At 39.3% G+C, this 13,025-nt stretch overlaps 1 pseudogene; it reads left to right on the top strand.

Annotated features, from left to right (window-relative positions):
* LOC103737805 overlaps positions 1-12,810 on the top strand; it is a 33,235-nt pseudogene extending 20,425 nt beyond the window's left edge.
* Positions 12,811-13,025: the final 215 nt, after the last annotated feature.

The following is a 13,025-nucleotide window of genomic DNA, read 5'->3' as shown; positions in this document are numbered from 1 at the left end:
GTATCAGGCCATTTTCGCATCAGCCGTCTCTATGTCTTTTGGCAGAACACAGGTTTGCCTCAGCCAGATGTTTTACCATGCTTGCTGCACGCATGCTCTGGCTGCCCAGGCTGCACTTCCTCCTACATATCCATCCTTTTTGTTTTTAAGCTTTATGGAACTCTAGTGGGAGCCAAGATTCTTTGCCTTGGCATTGTTGGCCCCACCTCAGGGTTCCTGGTATTATGGACTGTGCCTGTCTTAGGTTGGCTTGGTTAGCAAATTCTTACCCATCATTGATTACTGGCCCTCAAAGGGTGACCCCCCTGGAAAGAGTCCATTGGGTGTTCGAGGGGAAGGCAATTATATCGAGGCTTTATGGATCTCAGTGAACCAGGCCTGCAGGACCTCGTGGGGAGGTTCAGGACCCGTGATGTTGAAGATCCATGAGTACCTGGAGGGTGGCAGTGTTAACCTTTCTCTGGCATCATATATGCTGAAAGAGACACTTGAGGAGAAGAAGTAAAATTAAGACAGTACCTCCTAGCAAAACATAGGTGGCTAACCAAGTCTGTGAGAACAGGCTTTTGATGTTGTTCCAAATGGTTTCAAAGAACCCATAGTCGAGCATCAAAACGGGAGCCTGAGTATAATTTAAGTGAATTATTTGGTCACGAAGTAGGATAGAATAGTTGAGAAACTGTTGTGACCAGGAGCCTTTGATATATTGGGCAAATGTGTGTCTGGCTTGGATTGTATTCTGGACCTGATATGGAGTCAAGCATATAACGTTAAAGTGGGGGTCACAGGCAAGTAGGGTCATGTGCCTCGGCGCCACGGGCTGGTTCCTCACATTCCTCGTCGGGGGTAAGACAGGCACCGAGACCCATTGGGGGAAATGAAATGGACAGATTGACTGTAGCCTGTTCCTGACAATGTTTATTGTGAGCTGCTATCACATCCTCTGGTGAAGAGGAATTAAGGCTGGTGATAATTGCTAGGAGAATAGGGACAAATGAAGCAGGCAGGACAACACTGGATGAGACCTCACATTTTCTAGTGAGGAAGAGAACATGCATCCAGAGGTCAGGGTCCCATACGTTTTCCAGAGTCACCCACGGAGTGAGGATAGTAGCCTCAATCCAGAAAGCATCTAGGTCATTGGTTTTAACTTTAAGACCTCGGGTGACAAGGAGGGAATTTAATGCCCTGATTTGGGGTTCCCTACAGCGGGGGGGCAGATTACCCATGTTAATTCTAAGACAAACAAAGAGAATGTGTTGGACCCAGATGTCTTGTGCTTAGCGGGGGACTTCCGTGGTTCATTAGGCCATGGCCATATGCCCACATGGTGTCTCCAGACAAGAGGCAGCGGTCAGGGCCGCTCCTGGGTTCCGCCTCCTAGGGGGGTCAGCCTTTATGTGGAGGTGTGGGTGAACCGAAAGCAAAATGTGTACCTCCCTAATTGACAGACAGGACGAAGGAAAAGGGAAGGAGGGGGTTCCCACCCTCACCCACGGGAGAACCCAAGGCACATGTAACACATAGGGGCCGACTTACCGAAACTTCAGGCAGGGGGCATCTTGCAACACTGAAGAGAGTGGGGGAGAGGCGCCCAGGTGGTCGAGGGTGGAGAAAGTGAAACTAAGGCCGATCTCGGCCCAGTTGATTCACGGCTGCCAGAAAAGTGCAAAGAACACGGTCCGGAAGAGAAAAGCAGCTACCACAACGATGGCCAGAACCCAAGGAAGGTCAATGCCCATGCCAGCATGGGGAACCCACGTTGGGCGCCAGATGTTCTGGGTGTCCTGGGGCCCTCCGGGTGGGGGTAGAGTGGGCGTGGAGTCTTGACACAGTCACTGGGAGTCAGGTGAGAAGCAGCTGCAGACTCATTTATTGCAGATATGGGGCTCCCTTATATCCCCCCTCCTGGTATCCCATTGGTCCATTGATAGGCTGTGTCTGTTCCTCATTGGCTCTCTGTGTCAGGCCATTTTCGCATCAGCCGTCTCTATGTCTTTTGGCAGAACACAGGTTTGCCTCAGCTTGATGTTTTACCGTGCTTGCTGCGTTCATGCTCTGGCCACCCAGGCTTCACTTCCTCCTACACTTATTAATCATGGAGGATTCCTTATACTTCAAATACAAAATCATTGGCAAGCCTATGGGAAACTGTAGTCGCCATAGAGTTTTAACTTGAGGCTTAAACTGATGTACTGAGAAGTAGAAGCAGAACAGAACTTAGTTAATTCACAGACCATGATCTTCTGTGCATTGCTATGATTCCACTTATAGTAGAGATGTATTAAATTTGTCTATCTGATGTGATTACACAGTTGGTTTTAATTTTCTTTTTCATGTTGATCTGGTTCTTGGAATATCATTCACAGATTTTACATTAGTAGTTCAAAATAGTGTTAATTTTTTTCAATATTTTTATTGAACTTTTGTACATTTCATAGAAAAAAACTTAATCATCTTTATACCATCTCCAGCTGTGTATATTTGGCTCTGTTTAGACAGCCACACAAGAGTTTCCTCCCATTGATAGGGCTTTAAGTTCAGTTAGATAGCTGTTGGTTATTCCCAAGATAAAGGTGCCACGACTGCACCACCACAGTTTGTTGTATTGGTCATTATTGTGGTTATTAGGCTTTAAAGCTGGGGTTGGATCACTGATTTATTTTTCTCCTTTAGCAGCTTGTATAGTACTGTCCAGACCTATGAGAGCTAATCTTCAAGGAGGAGGCTTCCAGGTCAGTTCCAGCTCCCTTGCTCCATGTCCTGTGTCCAAAGTATGTCTTATCTTTAGCAGCAGGGTCTTATCTTCAGGTTCTGGGAGGTAATCAAAGGCTGTGGCAATAGCCTGTGTTATTTTTGGAGTTTCTTGGACTACCCTGACCAATAACTTGAAGGGAAGTTTCTCCTGTGTGGCACTGTGTTTTTTGTTATATACCCTTCAGGCATACACGTGCACTCATGTTCAGATATTATATGTATATTTTCAGGAGGTTTTTGAGCTAATATATTTTCCTCTGTTTTTCACACTACATGTTTTATTTATTCTCTCTCTCTCTCTCTCTCTCTCTCTATGTATGTATGTATGTATGTATGTATGTATGTATGTGTGTATATATAATCCCCCTCCTTCCTTCCCAGTTGAATACCCCAATTTTCTCCATTTTCCCTTTGGTAACATCTGTTTCCTATCATCCCCCCTCTCTCAGGCTCTTTCCTTCCCTTTACCTCCATGGTTCCTTTCCATAGCCCTGGCTTCTGCAGGTACATTAGGATATATACTCACTTTTAAGGATTTGGTGCCAAGATCCCCAAATGAGAAAGAACATACATTGCTTCTGTACTGGGAGTAAGGTTTGAGGTTGTGAACAAATAGGTGTAACTTGGCTTCATTTAGCTAATGTAAACTATTAATACAATTCGTTTTTAAAGGAAAAGTATTAAATAATTGACCAAAGATTAAAAATTAAAAATATAACTCAAGAGAAATAAGAAATCAAAGGAAATAAATAATACTACAAGAATCAGAAACTGTTGCATGCTTACATTTATTAAATATGGTCTCAGAGTTGTCATTAAAACAATGAATGTCTCATCTTCATGCAGATGCCTTTTTGTATACCTGCAGTCTTTTCCTGTTCCCAATGGCATGCAAGCTTCCTGATGTGTTTTCTAATATGTAATCCCCTGCCCCACCTTTTTTTTTTGTCTTTTTGAGACAGTGTCTCCATATAACCTGAACTGGCCTGGCACTCACTCCGTAGACTTGACTGGCTTTGATCTCACAGAGATCCATCTGCCTCTGCCTCCCAAGTGCTGGGACTAAAGGCATGCGCCACCACCCCAGCTATATTTCCTATTTTTATTTTGAGCTATAGCAAATATAAATATTATTTCACCTGTTTTGTTTGCTTGAATTAAAAATACATTTTCTTTACTCTCATCAGTTTCAGAAACACATTATTTTAGCACAAGTAACTTATTTTTTATTTGAATTCATTTAAAAAAATTTTGAGGTCACCTAGACTTAGATGAAATCTAACTCTTATATTTTACTTGATTTTTTTTTTACCATGTCCTAAGAGAAATACAAGAAATTGTAGTACATGTATTTACAATATTGTTTAGCCACAAAAAAGATGAAATCCTACCAGTTGTATAACATGTATGAATCTGGTAGTTTTATTTCAGACACAGACAAGTAGCATGTGATCTCAGTCATAGGTAGACTCGAAAGACTATTAAACCACAGAAGTTGAAAAATAGAATAGTGTTTCCCAAGGTCCAGGGACAACAAGAAGGGAGGGGTCTGGGCACAATGACTAATGTCTGCCCTGAAACAGGTACAGTGGGGAAGGAGCTCAGGGTACTGTTGCACAGAATGTGTCTCTAGGTCATGATTATGTAGTGTGTATTTTAGAACCCTAGAGGATACATTTTGTACATTTTAAGCATAAAAAATAAGTATCTGAGAAAAAGCAGACTGGTGTAGACAATACAAAGAATACCTGTAGCAATACAAAATCCCCATTAATATGCAAATCCCTAATGTTTTTATCTATCAGTTAATCATAAAAAGAAGGAAATATTATTGCTTCCCTATATCATTTTTGGATTTTATGCAATCAGTCGAAATAAAAAAGAATGCAAGAAATTTAAAAAAATAATATGTAGCATCAAAAACTTGTAATTCTTAGACTCAGCAGACCAAGGGACACAGAGCATGAATTCAAAACCTGCTTTATAAATAGAGCTAATATGTGAATCCTATCTGAGAAAACAGAGAGGGAAAATAAAAATGTTAGAGTGCTACCTAGTACATTTTAGTTGCTCAAGAGTATAGTTATTGCTGTATCTGCTCTTTTTCATGAGTAAATTTGTTAAAATTCATGTAATTCAATTGTATCCACGAATTCCTCCTTCATTGCTTTACCCTTTGGCTGCTCAGACTAGTTTCCGTTGGTACACTATCGTTTCCATTACTGCTGAAGTCTGTACACGTTCAGAAACTCTGACCTCAACTCAGAACTACTGCGTTAGAATCTACATTTTTATTGCATTTGATATTCATGATTGAAGAAAGTGTTGAGAAGCATCGTTCTCACTCACCATGACTCTCTCCTGTGAGAAATATATATGTGTCCTAGTTTGCTTCTACATTGCTGTGACAAAACACTCTGACCACTACCAACTTGGGGAGGAAAAGGTTTATTTGGCTTACATCTCCTGCGTCAAGTTTATCAGGGAGCCCAAGGTAGGAACTCTGGGCAGGAACCTGGAGGCAGGAGCTGAAGCACAGGCCATTGGTGAGGGTGCAGCCTCAGTTTCAGTGGAGACTCCAGCTTTTTAGAGATGCCAAAACCATGGGACAACCACCAAGGACGGCAGTAGGTGTGGAATGGAGATGGCCTGGGTCTGCGAGACAATCTGTGTGTGCTGTGGATGGCAGAGTTATAGAAGTGGAGCTGCCAGAACCCTTTGGCAACCAGAAGATCGTGAGTGAATCCCAGATGTCCAGCCTTGAGCTACTTTGCTGGATTTAGGTTTTGCTTAGGTGCCCAATTCTTCCCTTTGAAAGAAGACAGTACTTGTTTTGATTTTACAGAAGCCCACAGTTAAGAGACTTTTACTTTTTAAATTTTTTATTTAATAACCACATGATTAGAAGAAGCATTTCATTACAGCATTAACATATTCAGTAACAATTTCCAAAGCAAAGGTGCATCTCTTTCAAAATTCGCTGTAAATTTTTAGGTTCACAGTTGAATTAATAGTTATACAATATTGAACTCAGTATAAACCCTTTAAGATATGAAACTGAATGAGGTTTTAACCTTTAGAACAGATCTCCATTTCATTTTAAAATATACTATTTCATACAGAAAAATTCGTTTTTAATGCTACTAACACCTAGATGTTTGCACGTGTCTCTAATCTCTATGTATCTGATTATTACTAGTCATAGTCGGTCACTTTCTGAGATCCTTGGCACCTGAGCATGGATATAAAATAATCAGATAGATTTCAATGGTAATGTGTTTCACCTGTACTAATTAATTAACATGAAGCAAATTTTTATCCTTCTTCCTCAAATATAACTCAATTTTAAAAATTTGTTGATTTTTTTGTATTTCATATAGAACATCCCAAACAATCTTATTCCTCTATATACCCCCGTCCCAAATGGCACCCTCCCATAGCCCCCCCCACTGGAACCCATATACTCTGTAATCCCTGTTACTGTCCACTGTGTTGTCAGCGCCCCCAGCTGTTCCCCAGTGCTTGTCCATCCACTGAATCTGGTGAGCCTATCTTGAGTCCCTACTTTCTAGGAAGATCAGCTCTTCTCATCTAGCAGCAATCAGTTGCCAATATTCCTTTAGATAAGATTGGGGTCTGCTGTTCATTTTCCCAGTTCTATGCTGGGTTACTGTCTGGGGGTCTCTTGGGCCACCCTGGCCAACAACTCAAAGGAAGGTATCTCCTGTTTGGTATTCTTTCTTGTTATGTAGCTTTTAGCTATACACATGGACTAGTTAAGAGATGTAAAAGAGACTGGACTTTTAAGTGTTTGAATTTTTTTTAAGGACTATGGGGGCTTTTAAGTTTGTACTGTCTTAATATTGTGATACTAATGTTAACATCATATCTTGGGGACAAGCGTTGGAAAGGTTATGGTTTAATAGTGATGTGTTTGTGTGTCAAGTTGACAAGGGGTCAATTTTTCTGGGTAACTTTAGTGTTAACTTGACACACATGGGTTGAGGGAGCCTCAATTGGGGAATTGCCTCCATTGAACTGGCCTATGGCCATGTCTGTGGGGCATCTTCTTGATTGTTGTGTGATGTGGAAGGGCCCAACCCACTGTAGGTGGTGCTACTCCTGGGAATGTGGGCCTGTATTGCATAAGAAAGCACACTATATATATTATTTAAAGATCTCTATATATATATATATATATAAAACACATGGTGGGTAATATAAGCATACCACACAAATTCTAAATTCTCATTTGGACACATTCATTTTACATTTTATCTTCCTTAAAAGTGCTAACCTTCTGAGTCTGTAAGCTCTTATGGCATTTTTTTACTGAAAGGTGGGTATGTATGAGATATTACTACATCAAAAGTTATCTTAGTAGAATTACTACTAATTACATCAGAAGCTATATCATACTGCCTCCATCACAAGCACTTCTAAAATTCTCATTTGGACACATTCATTTTACATTTTATCTTCCTTAAAAGTGCTAACCTTCTGAGTCTGTAAGCTCTTATGGCATTTTTTTACTGAAAGGTGGGTATGTATGAGATATTACTACATCAAAAGTTATCTTAGTAGAATTACTACTAATTACATCAGAAGCTATATCATACTGCCTCCATCACAAGCACTTCTACTTTCTTACATCTTGGTCAAAATTTAGAATTGTGTCCACAAACACATGCTGATTATTTTTATTTATGTTATCATTTATGTTTTAAATTAATTTAGTTTGTGCTATTAATTCATTTATTTTTATTTCAGGAAATGCTGTCATTCAGGGATGTAGCCATTGATTTCTCTCCGGAGGAGAGTGAATGCCTGGACCTTGCTCAGTGGAATTTGTACAAGGATGTCATGTTGGAGAATTACAGCAACCTTGTTTTTCTGGGTGAGGACCACTTTCTTAGTGAATTGTTAATTCAGTCAACATTTGACTTCCTCCCCTTGTAGAATATCTCATGGAAGCTTATGTTTCCATCAATGAGTTTCATATGTCTGTATGCTTTTTTTTTTTTTTTTTTTTTTGGTCTTTTTGAGACATGGTCTCCCTGTAGCCCCAGCTGTCCTGGAACTCACTATGTAGACCAGGCCAGCCTTGAACTCACAGAGATCCGCCTGCCTCTGCCTCCCGAGTTCTGGGATTAAAAGCATGCACCACCACACTCGGCCCGTCTATATGCTTTTAAGGAACAATTAGAGAGATTGTTGGCAAAGCTAAGACAAATTTCATTGTATTTTTTTTCCTGTGTTTTGACTTACTTGTTTTGGAAACTCAGAATCTGCCGATTGTAAATTCCTTGTAAGCATTCTAATATGTCTATCAAGAAACATTTAAAGAAGTAATTTTCTACCATTATTTATTACATCTTCTCTCTCCTTAAAAGCACAATTTTCAAATAGGACTGTTAACTTCCAGGAGAACAGCATACAGTCGTGTTCTCTTTTTCACACACAGGTCTTTCCTTCTCTAAGCCATACCTGGTCACATTTCTGGAGCAAACAAAAGAGCCTTGGAATGTGAAGAGACAAGTAACACCAGCTCTCCACCCAGGTATGTAGGAATGAGTAGTCAAAGCACTTTAGTGAACACTCCAAAGACCTAACAACAAGTCAGGCTTTCAAATGTGCATTGAGACCTTATGTTTTGACAGAAATAATCTGTTAGGTATATTCACTTATGTCTTTTGCTATCAAAGGACATATGTCAACTGTTTATGATACTCTCAAGTCCACTAAGCTTTGTTCTTCCCCTCTCGTGAGCTCAGCATGTCTTCACAGTGACTGCCAAAGTTCTGTATTTTGATGAGCGTCTACATTGCAGCAGACTTTTCACTGTTTTCTACACCACTGAAATTTTTTACATATTTCTAAAGATTTAGGTGTGAAGCCATTGAAATATAGTAACTTCACACATTTCTTTTACATTATTTATATACTTATTAATGAAATCATCTCATCAGAGCTCTCTGTAAGTAATTATAATGTATTCTTATGGATTGCTTCTACCAGATATTCAGTGTCAACATTTAAAATGCATGCCTCTTGTGGGTATAGAGTTATAGATGAAAACTGTGCACATCTAGAAACACTTTAAATAGCTCATCAATAGATTTCAGAATAAATGTCTATTTGAATATATGTCGTGGATTCAAGGTTCACTTTTCCTTGTTCTGCGGTTCAATTTTCTATATTATTGTTTTTTAGTCTAAGTTGTCTAATGTCGTAAGTTTCTATAAGTTAAATAAGTTTTTATTGATGGTAATATTCAATGTTAAACTCTTTAGGACAGGTAAGATAGTAAAATAATCTATGAGCTTTAGGACTGTTCCCAATAAGGTTCACTTTTCCTTGTTCTGCGGTTCAATTTTCTATATTATTGTTTTTTAGTCTAAGTTGTCTAACGTCGTAAGTTTCTATAAGTTAAATAAGTTTTTATTGATGGTAATATTCAGTGTTAAACTCTTTAGGACAGGTAAGATAGTAAAATAATCTATGAGCTTTAGGACTGTTCCCAATACCACTTTACGCTTTCACTTCCATGTATAAATGTTTTTGTGCCTTGTAGAGTTTATCATGTCACTTGATACTCAGTGATTGTTTTCTCTTGCAAATGAATCTTGTTATGTTATTTTCTTATCTATTCATTAATAAATAGGTTGCCTTTAGCAAAAATTATGTCATTTAAAGTAGAACTTGAAGTTTTTTCATAATTTGGTATCTTTCAGGGATTTATTGTATTTTGTTGAAAAATAACATAAAACTTACCACCTTAAATTCTTGAAATATATCAACAGTGTTGTGAAGATTCTAATTGTTATATAGAATATCTTTTGTACCTTGTAAAACTAAAACTTTGTACTTTGGTAATAATTGTGTATGTCTGTATCCACACAATAAGAGAATCACCACTAACACTTTTTAACCACCAAAAAATTCTGATTACAGAGAAACCCTACCAATGTGAGGAATGTGGCAAGGCCTTCACTGCTCAGTCAGTCCTTTCTATACACCAGAGAATTCATACTGGAGAGAAACCCTACATATGTGAAGAATGTGGCAAGCCCTTTAATACACGTTCAGCACATTCTAACCACCAGAGAATTCACATGTTAGAGAAACCCTACAAATGTGAAGAATGTGGCAGAGGTTTTAAGAGGTCTACAGACCTTTACCAGCACCAAACACTTCATACTGGAGAGAAACTCTACAAGTGTGAAGAGTGTGGCGAGGCCTTTTCTAATCACCTAGCTCGTGCTCAGCACAAGGTCATTCATACTGGAGAGAAATCCTACAAATGTGAAGAGTGTGGCAAAACATTTTACTCTACTTCATACCTTGCAAAACATCAAAGAATACACTCCAGAGAGACATCCTACAAGTGTGAAGAGTGTGGCAAGGCCTTTAGTGCTCGTGTATCACTTTCCATACACCAGAGAATTCATTCTGGAGAGAAACCCTACCAGTGTGAAGAGTGTGGCAAGGCTTTCCGTGCTCGCTCAGCACTTTGTACACACCGAAAAATCCATGTTGGAAAGAAACCCTACATTTGTGAGAACTGTGGCAAGGCCTTTAGTGCTTCCTCTACACTGATTATTCACCAGAGAATTCACACTGGAGAGAAACCCTACCAGTGTGAAGAATGTGGAAAAACTTTTATCAGTTTTTCACACCTTTATCAGCACCGAAGAATTCACAGTGGAGAGACACCCTATAATTGCGAAAAATGTGGCAAATCCTTTCCTAATTATTCAGGCCTTACTCAACATAAAAGAATCCATACAGGAGAGAAACCGTATGTATGTGATGAATGTGGCAAAACATTTTACTATCGTTCATATCTCAAACAACATCAAAGAATTCATACTGGAGAGAAACCTCACACATGTGAACAATGTGAGAAAACCTTTACTAAGCTTTCAGACCTTGCACGACACAGGATAGTTCACACTGGAGAGAAACCCTACAAATGTGAAGAGTGTGACAAAATGTATTACTACACTTCAAACCTTAGAAAACATCGAAGAATTCATTCTGGAGAGAAACTATAAAAGTGTGCTGCACATGGCAAAGGCTTTTGTTATCATTCAGTTCTTACCCAGCACAGAAGCATCTGTACTGGAGAGAAAAACACACCTGAGTGTGGCAAGTCTTCCCTATTCAGTCAACACGTTCTAACTTCCATGAAATTCAAACTGGAGAGTACACTTATAAATGAGAGAAATGTGGCAAGATTTGGAAAAGTTCTTCACAACTTTAAGAACACATAGTCGTACCAGGGGCTGGAGAGATGGCTCAGTGTTTAAGAGCACTTTTTGCTCTTGCAAAGGACCTGAGTTCAGTTCCCAGCATCCATGTTAGGAGGCTTACAACTTCTTAGAGTTCCAGCTCCATACTCTCATGGCCTCCAGGGGTGCTGCACTCACATGCATAAACCCACACACAGACACAGTACAGAAGCATAATTAAAAATAAAAGTGATTATTTAAAAAAAGAATCGGATTCTGAGGAGCAACCCTACAAATGTGAAAAATGTGGCAAATGTTTTGTAATTCAGCACTTGCTAACATCAAAGAATTCATACCTGCCAGAAACTCTACAAACATAAATATGGCCAGGCTTTTGGCTATTCTTCCTGTGTCTATACATAGCAGTAGTGGGAAATGTGGGAAATGTGGGAAAGCCTTTAACTCTTCTTTATAATTAATTATCACAGGAGACTTCCTATTGGAGATAATGTAGCAAGCCTTTAGCATTTGCTCAACATTTATTTAGCACCAGAGCATTCTTAGCGTAGAAAAATCTCATCAATGCAAAGAATCTGAAAAAGTCTTTAATAATTTTTGGTCCTAATCAAACAACAAAAAGTTCATAATGGAGAAGAAATTTGACAAGGGGCAAAGATGGTGGCAAAGAATTGGAGAGCTGTTCTATGCTCATGCTGCATGAAAGATTTATACAGCAGAGAAAACCCACAAATTCATTCACTATGAGAAATTGTTTATTCTTCACAGCTTAACAGAATTTGTTTTGTTTATAAACCCTACAAATAGAAAAGATGTGGCAAGGCTTTTCATTGAAGCTTGATCCTCATTAACCATGAGCGAATTCATATTGGATCAAAATCTATATATGGGTGTAGGCAGAATTTTGTCCAATATCTAAACCTCAGAAGAGAAAATTAGTTATACTGGAAAGCATTGCATAAATGTGGAGTATAGGAAAGTCTCTTGTATCACTTAAATTGTAATGGATCTAAGGAAATGATTATAGGAGGCAAGTCTTATTAACATGAAATGTGAAAAACACAGGTGTTCTTTAGAATGTACATGGCATCTGTGCTATAATGGAAAGATAAAAGTCATTACAGACATCAGAGTCGTGCAGATAATTCAGTCTGTGAAGGTACTGATTTGTTATAAAATCAAATTATTATACAGCTGCAGGATGTTGCAGATGCCAGCAATGTAGTGGGTGTAGTGGGTACATTCTGAATGAGAATGTACCCATAGGCTCCAGGATTTGAACACATAGTTGGCTGGTGGTCACTGGGAGTGGACTTTGAGAGTTCACTTCATTAGTCCACTTTAGTCTCACTTGCTCGCTGCTTCCTGCACATGCCTGAAGGTGTGATCACTCAGCTTTCTGCTCTGGCTGCCTCTTGCCATGCCTCCCTGCCATGATAGTCTCTTTCCTCTCTGGAACTGTTAGCTCAAATAAACTCTTCCTTATATAAGTTGCCTTTGTCATGATGTTTTATCACAGGAACACAAAGGTAACTAATGCCGAAGGGCGGGAGGGTTCTGCTGAGGAAAGTTAAAAGCAACAAGAGTGGTTCCCTAAGAGAGTGAATGTGTGCCTCAGGGAGAGTGGGTGGGGTGGGCCACCTGAACTCTTTGCAGTGGACCTCATTTCATTCCAGACCCCAGATGCCAGACAAAGAGTTGTGGGATTGGGTGTTTGCCTTGCTGGATTTGGGTCTATCTTTGGTGTGATCTTCCCTTCCTGTATCCTGATCATTTTATTTGGGACTAAGAATGTTTATTCTGTGCCATTGAATTTTGCATGTATTTAAACTGCCTTATATTCAGTAGGAGCTCGACAGTTAAGAGTTTGCCTTGAATCTCAGATAAGACATAACTTTCAGTCTTTTAAACTTTTGAAATTGTTAAATACTATGGGGACTTTTGAGTTGAATTATATTTTATATGATGTGATGAATGTAAGCCTGGGACAAGGGAAGGAATGTTATGATTTAAAGT

Source organism: Nannospalax galili, unplaced genomic scaffold (assembly GCF_000622305.1).
Source record: "Nannospalax galili isolate Female #2095 unplaced genomic scaffold, S.galili_v1.0 scaffold698, whole genome shotgun sequence".
Taxonomy (NCBI): domain Eukaryota; kingdom Metazoa; phylum Chordata; class Mammalia; order Rodentia; family Spalacidae; genus Nannospalax; species Nannospalax galili.
Note: the sequence above shows the minus strand (reverse complement) of the source record. Positions and strands in the feature narration are given on the sequence as shown.